This window comes from Pteropus medius, unplaced genomic scaffold (genome assembly GCF_902729225.1).
Source record: "Pteropus medius unplaced genomic scaffold, Ma_sr-lr_union100, whole genome shotgun sequence".
NCBI lineage: Eukaryota > Metazoa > Chordata > Mammalia > Chiroptera > Pteropodidae > Pteropus > Pteropus medius.
In genome coordinates, this window is record NW_024340851.1 from 892,591 (window position 1) to 913,552 (window position 20,962).

Below are 20,962 nucleotides of genomic sequence, written 5' to 3' on the forward strand. Positions count from 1 at the left end.
CTGCACTCTGGGAGTGGGGAGGGCTCAACAGAGGAACAATGGATACCACTGGCACTTCTGTACAGAGCGAGTCTTGCCTTGGCCCTCACTCCGACCACTCAATGTCTCTCTGTAAGTTCCTGGTGCCCCTTGTGCAGCTGATCTGGTACTGGTGCTCAGAGTATGCAGATGTCACTGCAAAAGTCTGCTGGCTTGTTCATCTAGATCCCAGGCGATTTTCCTTGTTGTATGTTCCATGTTTCTTTCACAACTTCAATTTGGTCTCCAGAGCAATGAACAGAGCCTCTATCATCTATGCCATTTTTCCTTTTCCCTATACCACCTCTTCTTAGCCCATTCATTCATTGTCGAACACCCAGGATGCTTCCATATCTTGGCTACTGTAAATAATGCTACAATGAATATGTGGATTCATATGTCCCTTCCACACTGTTTTGGGTTTCTTCAGATAAATACTCAGAAGTGGGATAATTGGGTTCTTCTTTGTCTCTTGTTATAGCCTTTGTTTTAATATATATTTTGTCTGGTGTAAGTATTGCTACTGCAGCTTTTTTGTTTGTTTGTTTCCATTTTAATGAAACACCTTTTTTTTCATCCCTTTACCTTAAGTCTATGTGTGTCTTTTGATCTGAAAAGAGTCTCTGGTAGGCAGCATATATAAGGATCTTGTTATTTTTATCCATTCAGCCACCCTATCTTTTGTTCGAAGCCTTTAATCCATTTACATTTAAAGTAATTGTTGTGAGATATGTACTTATTGCCATTTTATTATTCATATTGTTAATTATTTTTCTTTCTTCTCTTCTTCTTAAAGAAGTCCATCTAACATTTTCTCTAATAGTGGCTTGGTGATGATGAACTCCTTTCGCTTTTTCTTGTCTTGGAATATATTTATCTGTCCTTTGATTCTAAATGATAGCTTTGCTGGATAGAATATTCTTAATTGTAGGTCTTTGCTTTTCATCCCTTTAAGTATTTCCTGCCAATCCCCTCTGGCCTGCAAAATTTCTGTTGAGGTATCAGCTGAGAGTCATGGGAGATCCCTTGTAGGTAACTAAATGCTGCTTTTAAGATTCTCTCTTTATCTTTAAACTTTGGCATTTTAATTATGATGTGTCTCGGTGTGGGTCTCTTTGGGTTCATCATATTTCTGATTCTCTGCACTTCTTGGGCTTGTACATCTAGTTCCTTCACTAGGTTGGGGAAATATTTAGTCATTATTTCTTGAATAATGTTTTTAATTTCTTGCGCTCTCTCTTCCTCTTCTGATATCCCTATGATGTGAATATTGGTACATTTGATGTTGTCCCAGATGCCCCTTACACTATCTTAATTTTTTTGGATCCTTTTTTGTTGTCACTGTTCTGACTGGGTGTTTTCTGCAAACTTATCTTTTAAATCATTGATTCAATCCTCCACTTCATCTAATTTACTAATTCCTCCTAAGGTATTCTTCATTTCAGTTATTGTAGTCTTCATTTCTAACTGGTTCCTTTTTTATTTTTCATTTTTGGTGCTATTGTAAATAGTACTTTTTTAAATTAAGTTTATTGGGGTAATATTGGTTAATACAATTATATGATTTTCAAGTGTACATTATAATTTGATATCTGTATATTCTATTGTGTGTTTTAACTGGTTCTTTTTTATGTTTTCCATCTCTTTGTTAAAGTTCTAACTGAGTTCATGTACTCTTCCTTTAAGTTCATTGAGCATCCTTATAACCAGTATTTTGAACTCTGTATCTGATAAATTGTTGGTCTTTATTTCATTTAGTTTTTTTTTTTTAATTAAGTTTATTGGGGTAACATTGGTTAATACAATTATATAATTTTCAGGTGTACATTATCATTTGACATCCATATATTCTATTGTGTGTTTACCACCCAAAGTCCATTTTCCTTCAGCTACCATATATTTGATCCCCTTTGCCCACTTCACCCTTCTCCTAAACCCTATATTTGACCCCCTTTACCCTGTCTACCTGTCCCCTCTCCCCCACTCTACTAGTAACCACTAGTCTATAGTCCATGTCCATGAGTCTATGTTTGTTTGTCCTGCTCATTTGTTGCTTTTAGGTTTATATCCCACATATAAGTGATGTCATGTGATTTTCAACTTTTTCTGTCTGGCTTATTTTGCTTAGCATGATTATCTTGAGGTCCATCCAGGTTGTCGCAAATGGCAGTATTTCATTGTTTAGTTCTTCTTCTGGAGCTTTGTTCTGTTCTTTCATTTGGGACATGTATTTATTCATTCATTCATTCATTCATTCATTCATTTATTGTCTCCTCATTTTGGCTGCCTACTTTGTTTCTATGTATTAGGTAGGGCTTGTTTGTCTCTCAGTCTTAGTAGAGTGGCCTTATATAATAGGTGTTCTGTGGGTTCCACTGGAGCAAGTTTTCCCTGGTCACCTGAGCCAGGTGCTCTAGGTATGTTTCTTGTAGGAATCGTGTGTGCTTTTTTTGTTGTAGTTGAGACATAGTTATTGTTTGCTCATCAATGGGAGGGATTGACCCTAAGGCTGATTGGTTGCGATGACTGACTGCGACCAGTGGAACACCTGTTGTGCAGAAACTAACCCTACAGAGCAGGATTCACTTTAGCAGGGCTCTAGTGCCTGCTCTGTCTGCCCTTTGGGTGTGTCATCCTCAGATGTGACCCTGGGTCATGCTCCAGTTCAGACCAAAACCAGCCACTGTCATACAGGCTGGGGTCTCCTGGGAGGTACCCTGCTGTAGGCCAATTTCAGCTGCAGCCTGTGCTCTTCCTGGGACCACCTGGTATGGACCACCAAATAATCCACAGTTGGCTCCCACCCACACTGGGCTTGGTAGTGCCTGAAGAGTCCAAGACACAAACTGAGGCTGGCTGCCACTAGTACCATGCTTGGAGCTGCTCTGAAAGAGATATGGGGAACACTAAGGCCAGATGCTGCTTGTTTAGGTTTTGTGAACCTTCGAGAGATTTTAGGAAATTCCACAGCATGAGCCGACACAGGCCATTTGTATAGAAAAGCCTGTGGAAGTAACTTGAATGGGCATACGCTTTGGGAGCAGTAGGATCTCAGGGAATAACCAGGGTGGGATGACCAGTGTTAGCTATGTTGATGGAGACTCAGATATTAAGGCTCCCTGCCTCTGCAAGCCATAAGGGAGGAGGGCTCAACAAAGGAACAATACCCTCTGCCAGCACTTCTGTCTGGGAGAAAGCTGCCCCTCCATTCCTCACCCTGAGGCCAGAATACTCAGATACTCCCTACATGTCCTTGGAGCCTTTCCAGCTGTGGTCCCAGCACTGGGGCTCAGAGAAAGTGAGTCCATCTCCAAGTAAGGCCGTGTGCAGCCTCTTAACAAGAAAGTCTGTGACTTCCTCAGGCCTTCATCTCACTCAGCTACAATCTCCACTAGTTTTCACAAAAGTAGTGAAGACTTCTTTCTTGGCACTGGATCCCTGGGCTGGGAAGCCCTGTGTGGGACCCCTTCCTCTTCCGGTGGGACCTCTGAAGCCAGGATAGTTCTCCTGATTTTCATCTGCTATATATCTCTGCCCTTCCTACCAGTCTCAAGGTGGTCTCTTCCGTGTATCCTCAGTTGTAGGACTTCTGTTCAGCCAGACTCCAGGCAACTCCCAATCATGGATATTCTGTAGTTTAGTTGTAACTTTGATGTGGTTGCGAGAGGAGGTAAGCACAGCATTTACTTACTCTGCCATCTTGACTGGAGGCCTCTCTGTCTTTAACCTCTGACATTTTAATTATGATGTTTTTTGATGTGCACCTCTTTGGACTCATGTTGCTTGGGACTCTGAACTTCCTGGACTTGTATGTCAATCTCTTTCACTAGTTCAGGGATTTTCTGTCATCATTTCTTTAAATAGGTTTTCAATGTCCTGCTCTCTTTCTTCTTCTGGTACCTCTATGATGTGAATGTTAGTATACTAGATGTCCCAGAGGCCCCTTAAACTATCCTCATTTTTTAAAACTTTTTTTCTTGTTTTTGTTTTGATTTGGTATTTTCTGTTACCTTATCTTCCAATTTGCCGATCTGATTATTTGCTTCATCTAGTCTACTCTTGATTACCTCTCATGCATTCCTTATTTCAGTTATTGTATTCTTCATTTCTGATGTTTTTTGATGTTTTTCATCCCCATTTTTGTGTTTTCCATCTCTTTGTTGAAGTCCTAAGATTATCGAGCATTCTTATAACCAATGTTTTGAACTCTGCATCTGAAAGTTTGTTTGTCTCCATTTTGTTTAGTTCTTTTTTTTTTTTTTTTGGAGCTTTGTTTTGTTCTTTCATTTGGGACATGTCTTTTTCTGTCTCCCTACCTTGCCTGCTTTCTTGTGTTTGTTTTTACATATTAGGTGGAGCTGCTACATCTCCTGGTCTTAGTAGAGTTGCCTTACATAGTATGTGTCTGTGGGACACAGTGGCACAGTCTCCTGGGTCACCTGAGCTGGTTGCTCCAGGACTGTTCCTTGTGTGTGCCCTACTCTTGTAGTTTAACCTTGGTTGCTGTTTGCACATCAGTGGGAGGGACTGACCCTTAGGCTGATTGGTTGTAAGGCCTGGCAGTGACTACAGTGGAGGAACTGTTGGGCAGGGACTGATCCTATGTAGTAGGATTTTGCTTTAATGGTGCTCTGCTGACTGCCCAGTCTGACATTTGGTAGTGTTTTTGTGGAGGTGGTTGGGTGGTGCTCTGGTGTTGTTTGAATTTAGCCACCAGATAAGTTGCTTTTGGGGCCTCTTAGGAGAGGCTCCATTGCAGGCCAAGTTCAGCTGCTGCCTGTGTTTTGCTCTGCCCAGGGCCACTTGATATGAGCGCCAAAGTGATCTGCCCATGATTGCTACTTGTTCTGAGCTTGGATGTGCCTAAGTGAGGCCAAGACTTGAACCAAGGTCAGATGCAACTAGTGCCAGGCTTGGGACTGCTTAACAAGTGGTATGGGGCATACTGAGACCAGATTTTGTTTGATGGGGTTTGCATACCTTTGAGAGATTTTAGGAAAGTTTGCAGCATGATCCAAGACAGACTGTATGGGAAAGCCACTGGAAGTTGCTTGGGTGGCCTGCAAGTTAGGTGGGGTTTCAGATAATCACCAGGGTGGGGTGTATGGTATTATACAGGTTGATGGAGACTCAGCTATCACAGCTGCCTGCTTCTGCACACTGGGTGAGGGGAGGGCTCAATGAAGAAAAAAATGGCTTCTGCCAGCACCTCTGTCTGGGATAAAGCTGCCCCTTTAGCTCTTGCCCTGAAGCCTGAATTCATTTCCTCATCATATGTCCCTGGCACCTTTCACACTGCTTCCTCTCACCTTGATCTCAGAGTGAATGAGTCCATCAGTCAGTATGTCCATGTACAAGCTTTTTAAGAGGAATGCCTGGAACTCCAGCAGCCCTTTGTCTCACTCAGCTACAGTCTCTTCTGTTTTTCATAGACAGATGTTATGAGGAATTCTCAATCCAGCACAGGACCCTGGGCCGGGGTGAGGAGCCTGGTGCGGGGCTGAGAACCTTTGCTTCTCAGGGTTAACCTTCTCAGCTGAGATATCTACTCAATTTTTAACCACCACACATAGCGTGAGATCTGCCCATTCCATGTCTCTGCCCTTCCTACCTGTCTCTATGTTGCTTCTTTTATATATACTTAGTTATAGGACTTCTGTTCAGCTAGACATCAGGTAATTCTCAATGATGGTCCTTCTGTAATTTAGTTGTAATTTTGATGTGGTTGTGAGAGGAGGCAAACATAGCATTTACCTACTTCACCATCTTGACTGGAACTTCAAGATACTTTTTGATTTTCTTCTTTTCTTCTTTTTTTGTTAACCATCAAGTTTGTAGTAACATGTTTAGCCTCAATGTGTTTATATTTTTTTCCATTTTTCTTCATGTAATTTATTTTTAACTTTATATCAATATGATTAGAAAAGATGCTTGATATGATTTCGACCTTAAATTTGAGACTTCTTTGTGGCCTAATAAGTTTTCTATCCTGGAAAATGTTTCATATGCACTAGGAAAAACATGTATTTTGTTGTTTCAAGGTGGAATGTTTTTTAAATATCTGTGAAATCCATCTGGTTTAATGTGTCATTAGTGGCTGCTGTTCCGTTGTTGATTTTCTGTCTGTATGATCTATTCCTGGATGTAAGTGGTGTGTTCATTGTATTATTACTGAAAAACTGTCAATATCTCCCTTTACGTCTGTTTTGTATTACTGTACATCTCTCTCTTTATGTCTATTAATATTTGCTTTATGTATTTAGGTGCTTTTTTGTTTGGTGCATAGATGGTTATAAGTTTTATATTTTCTCATTGGAGTGAACCATTTACTTTTATGTAATTCTCTTTTTTGTTTCTTGTTACAGTTTTAAAGTCTATTTTGTCTAAGTATTTCTACTCCAGCTTTCTTTCATTTCCATTTTCATGAAATATCTTTTTTAATCCCTTTACTTTTAGTCTCTGTGTGTCTTTCAGTCTGAAGTGAGTCTTTTGCAGGCAGTATACCAATTGGTCTTGTTTTTTTTTTTAATTCATTCAGCCACCTTGTGTCATTTGATTTGATCATTCAGTCTACTTATATTTAAAGTAATTATTGATTGGTATGCACTTATTGCCATTTTATTAATTTTCTGATTGTTTTGAAATTCTTTCCATTGCTTCTTTTGCTTTCTATTCTTGTACTTTGATGACTTACTTCAGTGATTTTTTAAAAAAAAATTTTATAAGATTTTATAAGATTTTAGTTTGCAGTTACTGTGAGATTCATATATAACAAGCTATGTTTATAGTAGTCTATTTTAAATTGAGGTCACTTAAGTTTGAAAACATTCTAAAGCAGTACATTTTTAACTAAACCCTTCTCCCACATTTATGTATTTGACAAAATATTTTACATTGTGTGTGTCTGTATCCCTTATTGTATTACTGTAATTACACATATTCTTATTTTACTTTTGTCTTTTAACCTTCATACTAGCTTTATAATTGGTGGATTCACTACATTTGCTAAACATTTGCCTTTATTGTGGGATTTTTCTTTTTCTATTATATTTTCTTATTTCTAGTTTTGGCCTTTTCTTTTATACTTGAAGAAGTCCTTTTAACATTTCTTGTAGTGTTAGCTTGTTGGTTATAAATTTATTTAGCTTTCATTTGTCTGGACAACTCTTTATTTCTCTCTTAATTCTGAATAATCTGGCTAGGTAAAGTATTTTTGGTGTAGGTTGTTTTCTTTCGTAACTTTACATACATTGTGCCATTCACTTCTGGCCTGAAAATTTCTGCTGAAAATCAGCTGATTGTCTTATGGGAGGAGGGTCCCTTGTACATAACTAGCTGCTTTTCTACTGATGCTTTTAAGATTCTTTATCTTTCACTTTTGGCATTTTAATTATGATGTATCAGAGTATGGCACTTTTGGTTTCATCTTGTTTAGGACTCTTTGTTTTCTCAACTTAAATATCTGTTTCCTTCACCATGTTAAAGAAGTTTTCAGCCATTTTTTCTTCAAATGGGTTTTCTATATTTCTCTTTCTCTGTTCTCCTGGGACCTTTATGAGTCAAATCTTGATATATTTCATGTTGTCCCAGAGGTTTCTTAAACCATCCTCAATTAAAAAATTTTTTTTCTTTTTATTGTTCCAGTTGGATAATTTTCAGCTCACTGAATCATTTTGTATCATCTAATCTGCTGTTGATTCTCTCTAGTGTATTTTCATTTCAGTTATTATATTCTTCTGTTCTGATTGGTTCTTTTTTTAAAATTTCCTATGTCTTTATGGAAGCTCTTACCAAGTTCATTTGTTCTCCTCCAAAATTCATTGAGCATCTTTATAACCATTGTTTTGAACTCTTTATCTGGTGAATTCCTTGCCTCCATTTCATTTAGTTCTTTTTCTGGAGTTTTGTCCTGTTCTTTCATTTGGGACATATTTGTATGTCTCCTAATTTGGCCTTTCTCTGTGTTTGTTTTTATGAATTAGACAAAACTTCAACATCTCTTGGTCTTGAAGGGGTAGTCATGTGCATGAGCTTCCCCTTCGTAGATTGTGTGTGCTGGGTGTCTTTGGCAGACCAGCTGAAACTGGAACTGGAGCAGGCATGGGTTTTAGGGAGACCCAGAGGCAAGTTTCTCCTAGATCACCTTGGCAGGCCAGCTGTGACTGTAGTTGGAGCTGGCGCAGGCCATGAGGAGTCCCTGGATCAAGCCACACTGGGGCCAGCTTGGCATTTTCCTAATGACTATTGATGTTGAGCATCTTTCATGTCCTTATTGGTCAATTGTATATTGTTGGAGAAATGTTGTTCATGTCCTTTCCCCATTTTTAAATTGCATTGTTAGTTTTTTAAGTTTTGGTTGAATTATAGGGATTCTTTATATATTCTGGAAAATAATTCTTTATCAGATATATTATTTGCAAAAATTTTCGCACATTCTGTGGGTTACCTTTTTACTTTCTTAATGGTATTCTTTGAAGCATAAAAGCTTTTAATTTTGATGAACTACATTTAATCCATACTTTCTTTTATTGCTCATGTTTTTGGGGTCATATCTAAGAATATTTCACCAAATTCTAGGCCATGAAGATTTACTCTTATGTTTTCTTCTAACTATTTCATAATTTTTTTGCCATTACATTTAGGCCATTTATTCATTTTGAGTTAATTTTTATATGTAGTATTATGTAAGTGTCCAAGTTCAATCTTTTGCTTGTGCCTAACCAGTTATCTCAGCACCATTTGTTGAAAAGACTGTTGTTTCCCCATTGAATAGTGTATTAATTTTCTGGGTCTACTATAACAAATTACAATAAACAGAGTGGTTTAAACAATAAATTTATTGTTGCATAGTTTTGGAAGCCAAAAGTCCAAAATCAGGGTGTTGGCAAGGCCATGCTCCCTCTGAAGGCACTAGGGAGGGATCTGTTCCAGGCCTCTCTCTTAACTTCTGGTATTTTTTTGGCTTGTGGCAGCATAACTTAAATTTTCAAATGGCATTCTACCTGTGTGCATGTATGTGTCCATATTACCCCTTTTATAAAGACAACGGTCATGTTGGAATAAGGGCTCACCCTGCTTCAGTATAACCTCATCTTAACTATTACATCTGCAACAACCCTATATCTAATAAGTTCACATTTTGAAGTACTGTGGTTAGGAATTCAATATATAAATTTGGAGGAGCAATGCAACGCATAACAACTGATACTCTTGTCAAAAATCAGTTGATCATAGATATTATGGGTTTATTTCTGGATTCTCAATGCTACACACTGCCTTTATTACCTTTAATTTTAATAAAATTTGAAATAAGAAAGTATGAGTCCTAGTATTATATTTTTTTCAGGATTGTTTTGGCTGTTCTTTGTTTCTTGCAATTCCATATGAATTTTAGAATTAGCTTTTCATTTTCTGCCATGAACTCAGCTGGGATTCTGTTCTTACTGGGGTTACTGATGTTTTACTAATTGCAAATCCAGTAGACATGTTCCAGCTCTTTTATATCCCATAATTCATTATCATTTTATAAAACCAGAGACAAAAATAAAGAAAAAATTTCAATCTCGCTGTCCTGAGATAACCACTTGGTTATCATTTTGATGTATATCTTCCCATGCTTTTTACAGATATGAGCATATAATCACACACATGTGTATCTGGACACACTTAGAAGCTTACAAATATTGCTTCTATTAATATTATTATGGAGATTCTTTTCTCATATATAAATGGAGTGAGAAACTCCACAGAAGGACCAACCCATTTCTCCTTAGAGGCTTAATTTTTGTCATTAAAAATGCATTCCTGTAGAGAAACTGGAACCCTCATACATTGATGATGAGAATGTAAAATGCTGCAGCTGCTGTGGAAACACTTCAGTGGTTTCTCAAAAAAGTTAAAGATGTAATTAACATATAACCCAGCAATTGCTAATTCTGGTAGATATATAACCAGAAAAAGTAAAAACAGGGACTCAAATTTTTGTATATCAATTTTCATAGCATAATTATTCACAATAGCCAAAATGTGGAAACAACCCAAGTGGCCATCAACAGATTGATGGATAGACAAAATGTAGTGTATACATGCAATTAAACATTATTCAGCCATAAAAATAAATGTGGTACTAATACATGCTGCAACATGCATGAATCTTAAAAACATTATGCTAAGTGAAATAAGTCAGACACAAAGGACAAATATTATATGATCCAATTTATATGAAATATCTAGTATAGTCAAATTCATAGAGACATAAAGTAGATTACAGGTTACCAGGGAAAGGAGGAAGGGAGATTGAGGAGTTATTGTTTAATAGATATAGTTTCTGTTTGGAGTGATGAAAAGTTTTAGAAAAGGAGAGTGGTAATGGTTGTACAAAATTGTGAATGTAATTAGTGCCAATGAATTGTACATTTAAAATATTTTTAATGACAAATTTTATGTTGTATATATTTTACTGTGATAAAAAAATCATAAAAATAAGATGCATTACTATCAGCCTCCCAATAAGCTTCAAATTGCCTTAGAATAGATTAATGTACTAGTGTTATAGTTAAAAGCATAGGTTTGGGTATCATACCTGAATTCGAATTCTGGCTCCCCAAATCACAACTGTAAAAGTTACTTGATTTCTGCATTCCTCAATTTCCATAGCTCTGAAGTGTAGATAATAATGGTATCATAGGATTATTATGCAAATTGAATGAAATACAAAGTACTTAGAACAGTGCCTGAAACATAGTTAAACTCAGTAAATGTTGAATATTACTATTATTATTTTATATGGTTCTGCTCTTGTTACTTTTTTACTTCATTATATTGTAAACATTTTCCCATATCAATAACTATGGAACTATATAATAATTTCTAATAAGTACAAATAAATGTTACTTTAAACCATAATTTATTGAACCAAGCTCTTAAAAGTTAACTTTTAGGTTACTTTGAAATTATATCAGCCTTTTTTTTATATGACATTCCTGGAACATTTGAAGCTTAATCATTCCCTTTTTGAAATTCTCCCTTCTTTGATTTTCCATTACACCAGACTTTCTCTCTATCCTTCTAACTTCTCTTTCTCAGTCTCTTTTGCTGGTTTCTCTTCTGCCTACCTCATAAATGTAAGTTTTCCATAATATTATTATTTTCATCCTCATCTCTTCTCATTCTGTCCCCTCTCCTTGAGAAAATTTGATCTACTCCCATGGCTTTAACTGATACTCATATGCTAGTGGACCTCAAAGCAGTCATCCCAGCTCAGACACCTCTCTTGATAATCATAGCTATATATATAACTGCTTCCTGGACACTTGTTCCTAGATGTCCCACAGGCATCTTAAACTCAATTTGTTTGCAAATGAAATTGTTACCTTCTTATTATCCTACTACCTATATCATCTGTTTCAAAGAATGGCACCACCATCCACAATTTCCCAAGATAGAAGCCTAGAGAGAAAATGAATGAACTTGAGATTGTTTACCTTTTCTTTAAATAAAAAAAATCTTTATTTGTCAAGTACAATTGGCATACAATATTATATTAGTTTCAGATATACAGCATGGTGATTAGACATTTATATAACTTACAAAGTGATCACCTCTAGAACCCATCTGACACCATACATACTTATTATAATATTGACTACATTCCTTATGCTGTAATTTACATCCCCATGTCTATTTTGTAGCTACCAATTTGAACTTCTTAATCCCTTCCCTGTATTCATCTACCCTCCAAACCTCCTCCCATCTGGCAATCATCAAAATGTTCTCTATATCTATGAGTTTGTTTCGGTTTCATTTGTTCATTTATTTTGTTCTTTGGATTCTACATGTACGTGAAATTACATGGCATTGTCTTTCCCTGTATAACTTACTTCACTCAGCACAATATCCTCTAGACCCATCCATGTTGTTGCAGGTAGCAAGATTTTATTCTTTTTCATGGCTGAGTAATATTTCATTGTATATATGTACCACCTCTTCTATATCCATTAATTTATTAGTGGACAACCAGGATACCTTCACATCTTGGCTATTGTAAATAATGCTGCAATGAACAAGTGGATTCACATGTCCCTTCAAAGTAGTGTTTTGGGTTTCTTTGGATAAATATCCAGAAGTGGGATTACTGGGTCCTTTTTTTCTCTTGTTATAGCCTGTGTTTTAAAGTCAATTTTGTCTGGTACAAGTATTGCTACCCAAGATTTTTTGTTAGTTTGTTTCCATTTTTATGAAATATCTTTTTCTATCCCTTTACTTTCAGTCTGTGTGTCTTTCAATCTGAAGTGAGTATCTTGTAGGCAAGATACAGAAAGGTCTTGTTTTCTTACCAATTTATTCACCTTATCTTTTGGTTGGAGCATTAAATCCATTTACATTTAAAGTAACTGTTGATTAGTTAGTGCCATTTTATAATTCATATTTTTGATCATTTTTTTTCTTCTTAAATCCCTTTAGCATTTCTTGTAATACTGATTTGGTGTTGATAAACTTCTTTAGCTTTTTCTTGTCTGGGAAGCTCTTTATCTGTTTTTTTTTTTATTAGAAATGATAGCTTTACTGGGTAACATAATCTTGGTTGTAGGTCCTTGCTTTTCATCACTTTGAATATTTTGTGGCAATCCCTTCTGGCCTGCAAAGTTTCTATTAAGAAATCAGCTGACAGTCTTATGGGATCTCCCTTGTAAGTAACTACTTGCTTTTCTTTTTCTTAAATGTTGGCATTTTAAATATGATATCTCTTGGTGTGTACTTCTTTGGGTTCATCTTTTTTAGGACTCCATGCTTCCTGGGTTTATATGTCTATTTTCTTCACCATGTTAAGAAAGTTTTCTGTCATTATTTCTTGAAATAGGTTTTCAATTCCTTCCTCTCTCTCTTCACTTTCTGGTAACCCCAAGATGCAATTGTTGCTAAGCTTGATGTTGTCCTAGAGACCCCTTAAACTATCCTCATTTTTTTGGATTATTTTTGTCGTCGTTGTTGCTGTTCTTTTTTTTTTTAATGTTAGTTCATTTATTTTTTCATACTGCATATACATAATTTTATGTTGTTGCTGTTCTGACTGGGTGTTTTCTGCAACCTTATCTTCTAAATTGCTGATTCAAACCTCTACTTCATCGGATCTACAGTTGATTCCTCCTAAGGTATTCATCATTTCAATTACTGTATTCTTCATTTCTGAACTGGTTCTTTTTTATGTTTTCCATCTCCATTTTTATGTTTTTTATTGCTTTGTTAAAGTTCTCGCTGAGTTTATTTACTCTTCCCCTAAGTACATTAAGCATCTTTATAACCATTGTTTCGAACTCTGCTTCTGTTAGATTGCTGGTCTTCATTTTGTTATTTTTCTGGAGCTTTGTTTTGTTCTTTTATTTGGAACATGTTTCTTTATCTTCCCATTTTGGGTGCCTCCCTGTGTTTATTTATATGTATTAGGTAGGGCTGCTAAGTTTCCTGGTCTTAGTAGAGTAGCCTTATATAGCATGTGTGCTGTGGAGCCCAGTGGCACTTTCTTCCCTGGTCACCTGAGTTGGATATGTCCCTTGTATGGGTTATGTGTGCCCTCCTGTTGTACTTGAGCCTTGGTTGCTGTTGGCACATCAGTGGGAGGGATTGACCTTCAGGCTGATTGGTTGTGAGAACTGGTTGGTGAGAGGCTGGCCGTAAAAATCAGGATTCACTTTATCAGTATTCTGGTTACTTTCCAGTCTGCTTTTTGGGTGTGTTGTACTCAGATGCAGCCCTAGTTAGTGCTCCAGCTCTATCTGAAGCTGGCTACTGGGCATCCTGGCCCTGGAGCCTCCTGGGCATGGCCTCACCACAGGCCAAGTTCAGCCACAGCCTGTGCCCTTTGTGGGGCTACCTGCCATGAGCCATCAAACGACCTGTTGATGGATGCTACCTACACTAGGCTTAAGAGATACCAAGCCATGAACCCAAATCGGCTACCTCTATTGCCAGGCTTGGAGCTGATCAGCAAGAGGTACAGGGCATATCGAGGCTAGATGTTGCTTATTTGGGTTTTGCAAACCTTTTAGAGATTTTAGGAAATTCTGCAACATGAGCCAAGACAGGCCATTTATATGGAAAAGACTCAGGAAGCAGCATGGGTGGGACTGCAAGTTGGGTGGGGCGGGGCCTCAGAGCATCACCTGGTCTTGGGTGATTCCTGTTAGCCTGGTTGACGGAGACTCAGATGTGGTGGTCACCTGTGTCTGCATACTCAAAGCACGGAAAGCTTGATGAAGGAACAATGGATTCTACGAGCACTTTTGTCTGGGAGAAAGCTGCCCCATTCAGTCCTCACTCTGAAGCCAGACAACTCAGTTCTTCCCTGCATGTCCCTGGCACATTTTGAGCAGCTTCCTCAATGCTGGACATGAATGAGTCCCTCGTGAATAAGTCCATGCACAGGCCCTTTAAAAACAAGTACAGCCACACTCAGTCTCACTTAGCCACAGTCTTTGTTGAGTTTCACAGCCAGGTGTTGCAGGAACTTCTCTTCCTGGCACTGGAAACCTGGGTTGGGGAGTCTGGTGTTGGGCTAGAACCCCTTGCCCTTCCAGGGGGACCTCTGCAGTGAAGATATTTCTCCCGATTCTTAATCGCCACATGCGGGTGTGGGACCAGCCCATTCCACATCTCTATCCTTCCTACCAGTCTTGAAAGTGGCCTCTTTTGAGTGTCCCCAGTTGTAAAACTTCTTTTCAGCTAGGGTTAAGGTGATTCTCAGTGATGATTGTTTTGTAGTTTAGTTGTAATTTTGATGTGTTTGTGAAAGAAGGCTAGTATAATGTTTCATTCGCCAGTTTGACCAAAAATCCTGAGTTTGTTTACCTTTTAATAGTTTTGAGACTCAGAGGACCTGATGAACTTTTGAAGTGTCACATTTCCATTGACTGGAGCCTCCACCCAGAAACTGGGGAAAATGCATGTTTTGGACAGTCTAGCCAGGCAAGATCAATTCCTTTCCATGTTTACTATCATTTACAGGACAGATGGATACTTTACTAATACAAAAATGGATCTTACTATTGTCAAATCAGTTTATCTCATTCCTAGTCAACTTTAGCCCCAGGTATAGGTCGTAGTTCAGAGCTTCTTCTTCACAAAAATGACCTGGTGCCAAACTCCACTAAGAATCTTTTACTTCCCACTCAGGGCCATGCCCAACATTTTCCTCTGCACATGAAATCACTCATCCACTGAACTTGGCCTATTCCTGTTGTCTTCGCATCCATAGTCTGATGAGTCTGCCAACCAACACTAACTCCCTTTCAAGCATTCTTCCACAGGATCAGATTTTGGAATTACTGGTTTCTTTTGAGGTAATAGTACTTAGAGCCAGATGTCATATTTTCATGCCATGAACTTTAAAATGATTGATTTTTATAATTAAAAAATCTCCAAATGTTCTCTTTCTTTCCATTTATAGATAACAAAATGCAAGCTAAGTGCTACAATATATTGTCTGTTTTCAGCTTTAACATACGTAGAAAGAAGCCTTTTACTGACATGGAGAAAACCAAAAGGCCTTAATTAAAGTTCCAGTCTCACTACTTGTGATTTGAGGCACATTGAGCAAGTTAATTCACTTCTCTGCTTCGGTTTACTTCTTTTGTACAATGAGAATGATCATATCACCTAAATCTACTTCATGGAGCTGGTGCTATTAAGGGCCAAATGAGATATTGTGTGTCCTTTGGAATGGACCACACAAATGTAAAAGATTATTGCAGCTGCTTCGAAGCCTGTTTGGAATAAAATTTTTGGTATAAATCATTATATGAAATGTAAAGGATTATTACTTCAAAATTACTGTTGGAGTAACTTTTCATACTCATTCAGTATTAAAATACATCAGAATCTGTATATTTGATAGAAAAATGATCAGAGGATAAAATTTGTGAGTGCAGTGATTATGCAGTTGGTTTAAGTTATGCTGAGATTTAAAAACCACAGCAAGCAAATTTGGTTTTGCTGCCTCTAGTTCTTGTTAGCAAACTCATCAAAAAATTCTGAAGTTATTGGAGGCTGAAGTGAGATAAAGTATAGAAATTGTGTTATATAACACTTCTCATTAAAAATGATTCAACATTTTTAATTAAAATTATTGGGGTGACATTGGTTAATAAAATCAAATAGATTTCAAGTGTACAATTCTACAATATGTCATATGTATATTGCATTTAACTTCACCACCCAAAGTTAAATTTCCTTCCCTCACCAAATATTTGAGCCCTCCTTATCCCTATTTACTTCTTATTTCTCCCCTTTCCCTCTGGTAACCAATAAATTGTTGTCCATGTCCATGAGTCTCTGTATTGTTCATTTGTTGCTTTTAGATTTATATCCGACATATAAGTGAAATCATTTGATTCTCAACTTTTTCTGTCTGATTTATTTCACTTAGCATGATAATATCATGATCCATCCATGTTGTCGCAAATGGCAATGTTTCATTTTTCTTATGGCTGAGTGATATTGTATGTATGTACCACATCTTCTTTATCCAATCATCTATTGAAGGACACTTCCGTTGTTTCCATGTCTTGACCACCATGAATAATGCTGCTATGAATGTCAGGGTCCATATATTTTTATAAATAAATGTTTTCAAAATTTCAAGTAGATACCTAGAAGAGGGATTCCTGGGTCATATGGTAGCTCTAGATTTAATCTTTTGAGGGAGTTTTATATTGTTTTTCATAGTGGCTGAACCAATTTACATTCCCACCAGCAGTGTATGAGTTTCTTTTTCTTCACAACTTGTTATTACTTGTCTTGGATAATAGCCATTCTAACAGGTGTGAGGTAGTATCTCATTGCTGTTTTGATTTGCATTTCCTTAATAGCTAGTGAAGTTGAGCATCTTTTCATTTGTTTGTTGGCCACTTGTATGTCTTATTGGGAGAAATGTCTATTCAGGGCCTATGTTCATTTTTTAATAGAATTGTTTTGTTGCTGTTGTTGTTGAGTTGTATGAGTTCTTTATATATTTTGGATATTAGTCCCTAATCAGAGGTACTGTTTGCAAATATCTTTTGCCATTTGGTTGGTTGCCTTTTTTTTTTTTTTTTTGTCGATGGTTCCTTGCTGTGCAGAAGCTTTTTAGTTAGATGTAGTCTTATTCATTTATTTTTGCTTTTACTTCCCTTGCCTTTGGGGTTAAGTTTCTAAAACCCTTTCAAGACCAAGGTCCATAACTTTAGTGGCTATATTTTCTTCTATGTATTTTATTTTTTCAGATCTCATATTTCAGTCTTTAATTCATTTTGAATTAATTTTTGTGTATGGTGACAAATAACCATCTACTTCCATTTTTTTTTTTGCATGTGACTTTCCAATTTTTCCAGCAGCATATATTGAAGAGGATTTCTTTTCTTCATTGTATGTTTTGGTTTATTTGTTGAAAATTATTTGTCCATATATGTGGGTTTATTTCTGGGCTCTCACATCTGTTCCATTGGTTCATGTGTATGTATTTTTTTTTCCTGCTAATACCATGCTGTTTTGTTTATTCTCACTTTGTAGTATAATTTGAAGTCAAGGAGTGTGATACCTTTGGCCTTTTGTTTTTTCTCAAGATTGCTTTGCCTACTCAGAGTCTTTTGTGGTTCCATACAAATCTGATAATTTTTGTTCTATTTCTTCAAAAAATGCCATTGAGATTTTGATGGGGACTTCATCAAATTCATATATCACTTTGGGTAATATGGCAATTTTAACTATGTTGATTCATTTAATTCATGAACATGGAATATCTAGAAACCTGATTTTATTAGTATCTGGTGAGGTCAGTATCCTGCTAAATGAATTCTTGTTGGCTGAACTTCCTTGCTACTGAATTACAACTTAGAATAATAATGTATGCATTTCTTTCAGGGAGGCTATGTGTTGCCAGTGACACTGGGAGCCTTCATTTAAATTTGCCTTCTTTCTCTGTAACAACTTTCCATGAACTCTAGTATCCAATAAATCATCCCCAAGCAGTCACTGCACTCTAGCTATACATCAGCACAGGCACAGGAAAGCAGAACTCTTACTTTGAAGAACACATAATTTTCTTGAGTAGTGAGGATATACACACAGAAAAAGTTAGAAATATCTGTCAGATTATGGCATTGTCAGGTTTTTGGCTCAGAGGGCCAGTTCTGGAGATAAGTGTAGTCCTGGGAGGTTATATAGTTAAATTTCCCAGAGGAGGGGTGACTTGGGATGAGTCCCAAATGACTGAGAAGATTCACATAAGTTTACAGCAGCCAATAGCAATCCAGGTAGGAGGAACAGTATTTCTCATGGCTCTGTCTATAGGAAAAGGCAACTCACAAGTTTCCCAACTACACTTACTTCTGAAGGAATAAAGCAAAATGAGTTTTTATTTAGTCTTTAGTGTTTTATTATATTCTAGTTTTTGGACTGTTAGAAATCAATATGTGGCATCTCATTAAAGCAGAACATCAGATTATTCTTCCCATCCCCAGTTCCTTGAATGTCCTAGATAACAGAAGGTTTGCTGAATACAGAAAATCCAATTAATTTGCAAATAATTCATGCAATGAGTGTAAACTGAATATAGCATGGTATGGTAAAAAGTATATTTCTCTGAGAGTCAAGTCCTTTTACTTATAGTTCCCAATAACTAGATAACTGTGTGACTCTGGGTAAAATTACCTTCATCTAGGTTTCTTCTATAATCTATAAATTTGAAGGGATTGGAGTTTCCCCCACACTGAACCAAGAAGCTCTTCATTTATTTTCAAGATACTGATCCAGAAGGCACTGCCAATGGATTAGAGCTGGCCCATGATGTGTAACATATTTGCCATCTGTTGACAAATATCTTTAAGTTTCATTCCAGTGGAAAATTCTTGAGGAATATTTCATACCAAGTAGATCTTTCAGTTTAAATCTGTATCTTATCACCATATCATAGTCTTATATTGCATTACAATTAAATTTTAAATAGCTTGTAATCATTTTGCAAAAAACACATTATGGCATAGTAATTATTTTCTCTTAGAAGTGCTAATTTATTAAATAAAAAACATTTAAGTCATACTGCAACTTGTCATAACTGTGATTTGAAGCTCTTTCCCTTAGAGGCCACAAAAAAGGAAACCAGGCCTTGTTTCTCTCAAACTCTAAAGGACCTGCCTTGCAGACCCCAGGAATGCTATCTCATTAGGCTCTTTTGAAAAGTCCGTCCACACTGTCTTCATTTAACTTGAGGTAAGTCCTCGCTCTGTTACTAATTTGCTGTGCAGTTTTGGAAAAGTCACTTTCCCTTGCCGTGTCTCATTTGCCCATCTAAGAATGTTGGATAAGATGTCCTATGAGAATCCTTCTAGATTTGATATTACTTTATTCTTTGAAGTGTAAATGATAACTGATTAAGTATACATCTCTTAGGGGATAAGGGAGTTACAGTGGACAGAAGGGTAAAAAGCCCAGATAGGACAGTGACATTTTTATGAGAATCAAAGCATTAAATTGAAGAAATGGAACTCTGACAGATTGGATTTTGGATGCCAACCAGCTGGTGAGGGAGAAATATTTTTGAGGTTCTGGACCTTCCAGGCATTCCTGAAATCATATCCAATCAGCATGCCCTGGTTTGTAGTTTTGTAGTTTCTCATGTTCATCCTGAGATTTGATGGACACTTTGGCTCACTTACAGATTCAGGCAATGAACTTCATTTTATCTCACTGTGTAACAGATAAAAAAGACTCTGTGTGTGTGTGTGTGTGTGTGTGTGTGTGTGTGTGTGTGTGTGTGTGAAATTATATAGAAACTGAACCTTGGTAACTGGTTAGGTTTTTCAGACACATTTTTAGTTTACTAAGGGAGATAGTTGAAAAAATTCTTCCCTGATAAATCTAGACCTCCATCTGTCATCAGTGGCATGATCGGCATCCTGCCTTGGGAATATGAGAGCTCTTTTAAATTGATGATTATGATTATATTTTGCTTATGACTATCTTTTGATTAGGACTGCCTTTCCATTGGCCTCAAGTGAGGCCCTCATGGGCAGCAGTCAGACTCAGTTATCTCTAGGGTACCTGCACAAGATCTACATTTCCAGCTAAGAGACAATGTGATGTACTACCATCTATGAAAACTCTGTGTAACACTCTAGCATCACTGCAATGTCTCCTACTTTGTATTTTTCTTTTGTTTAGCATTATATTTAATCTTTAGTGATTTTTAAAATTTTGCTATTAGAGTTGAAATACAGTATTATATTAGTTTCAGGTGTACAACATAGGAATTAGACATTTATATGATTTATGAAGTGAACATGCCAATAAATCTAGTACTCATTTGATACCATACATAGTTATAACAATATTAATGATTATATTCCCTATGCTACACTTTACATTCCCATAACTATTTTGTAACTACCAATTTCTAACTCTTAATCCCTTCCCCCCAACCCCCCTCCCAATTTGGGAACCATCAAAATTTCTTTGTATCTATGAGTTTGTTTCTGTTTTGTTTATTTTATTTTATTTTTAGATTCCACATATAAGTGAAATTATATGGTATTTGTCTTTCTCTGTCCGATTTATTTTACTCAGCATAATATCCTCTAAGTCCATCCCTATTGTTGTAGATGGCAAAATTTCATTCTTCTTTTAGCTGAAATTGTACCACTTTTTTATTCATTCATCTATTGATGGATACTTAGGTTGCTTTCATATCTTGGCTATTGTAAATAATGATGCAGTATACATATGGAAGCATATGTCTTTTTGAATAGGCATTTTGGGTTTATTAGAATAACTACCCAGAAGTGAAATGACTAGGTCCTTCTTTGTCCCTTGTTATAGCTTTTGTTATATTGTCTGATATAAGTATTCCAACCCCAGCTTTTCGTTTCTTTGTTTCCGTTTTCGTAAAATATCATTTTCCTTCCCTTTACTTTCAGTC

At 36.7% G+C, this 20,962-nt stretch overlaps 1 long non-coding RNA gene across 1 annotated transcript in view; it reads left to right on the top strand.

The window, feature by feature from the left end:
* The window catches only part of LOC120591755 (uncharacterized), a 73,496-nt gene extending 54,240 nt beyond the window's left edge, over nucleotides 1–19,256 (top strand). The window contains exon 4 of the long non-coding RNA XR_005649978.1: nucleotides 19,116–19,256. This is a non-coding gene — a long non-coding RNA (uncharacterized LOC120591755). The remainder of the gene's footprint in view (nucleotides 1–19,115) is intronic.
* Nucleotides 19,257–20,962: the final 1,706 nt, after the last annotated feature.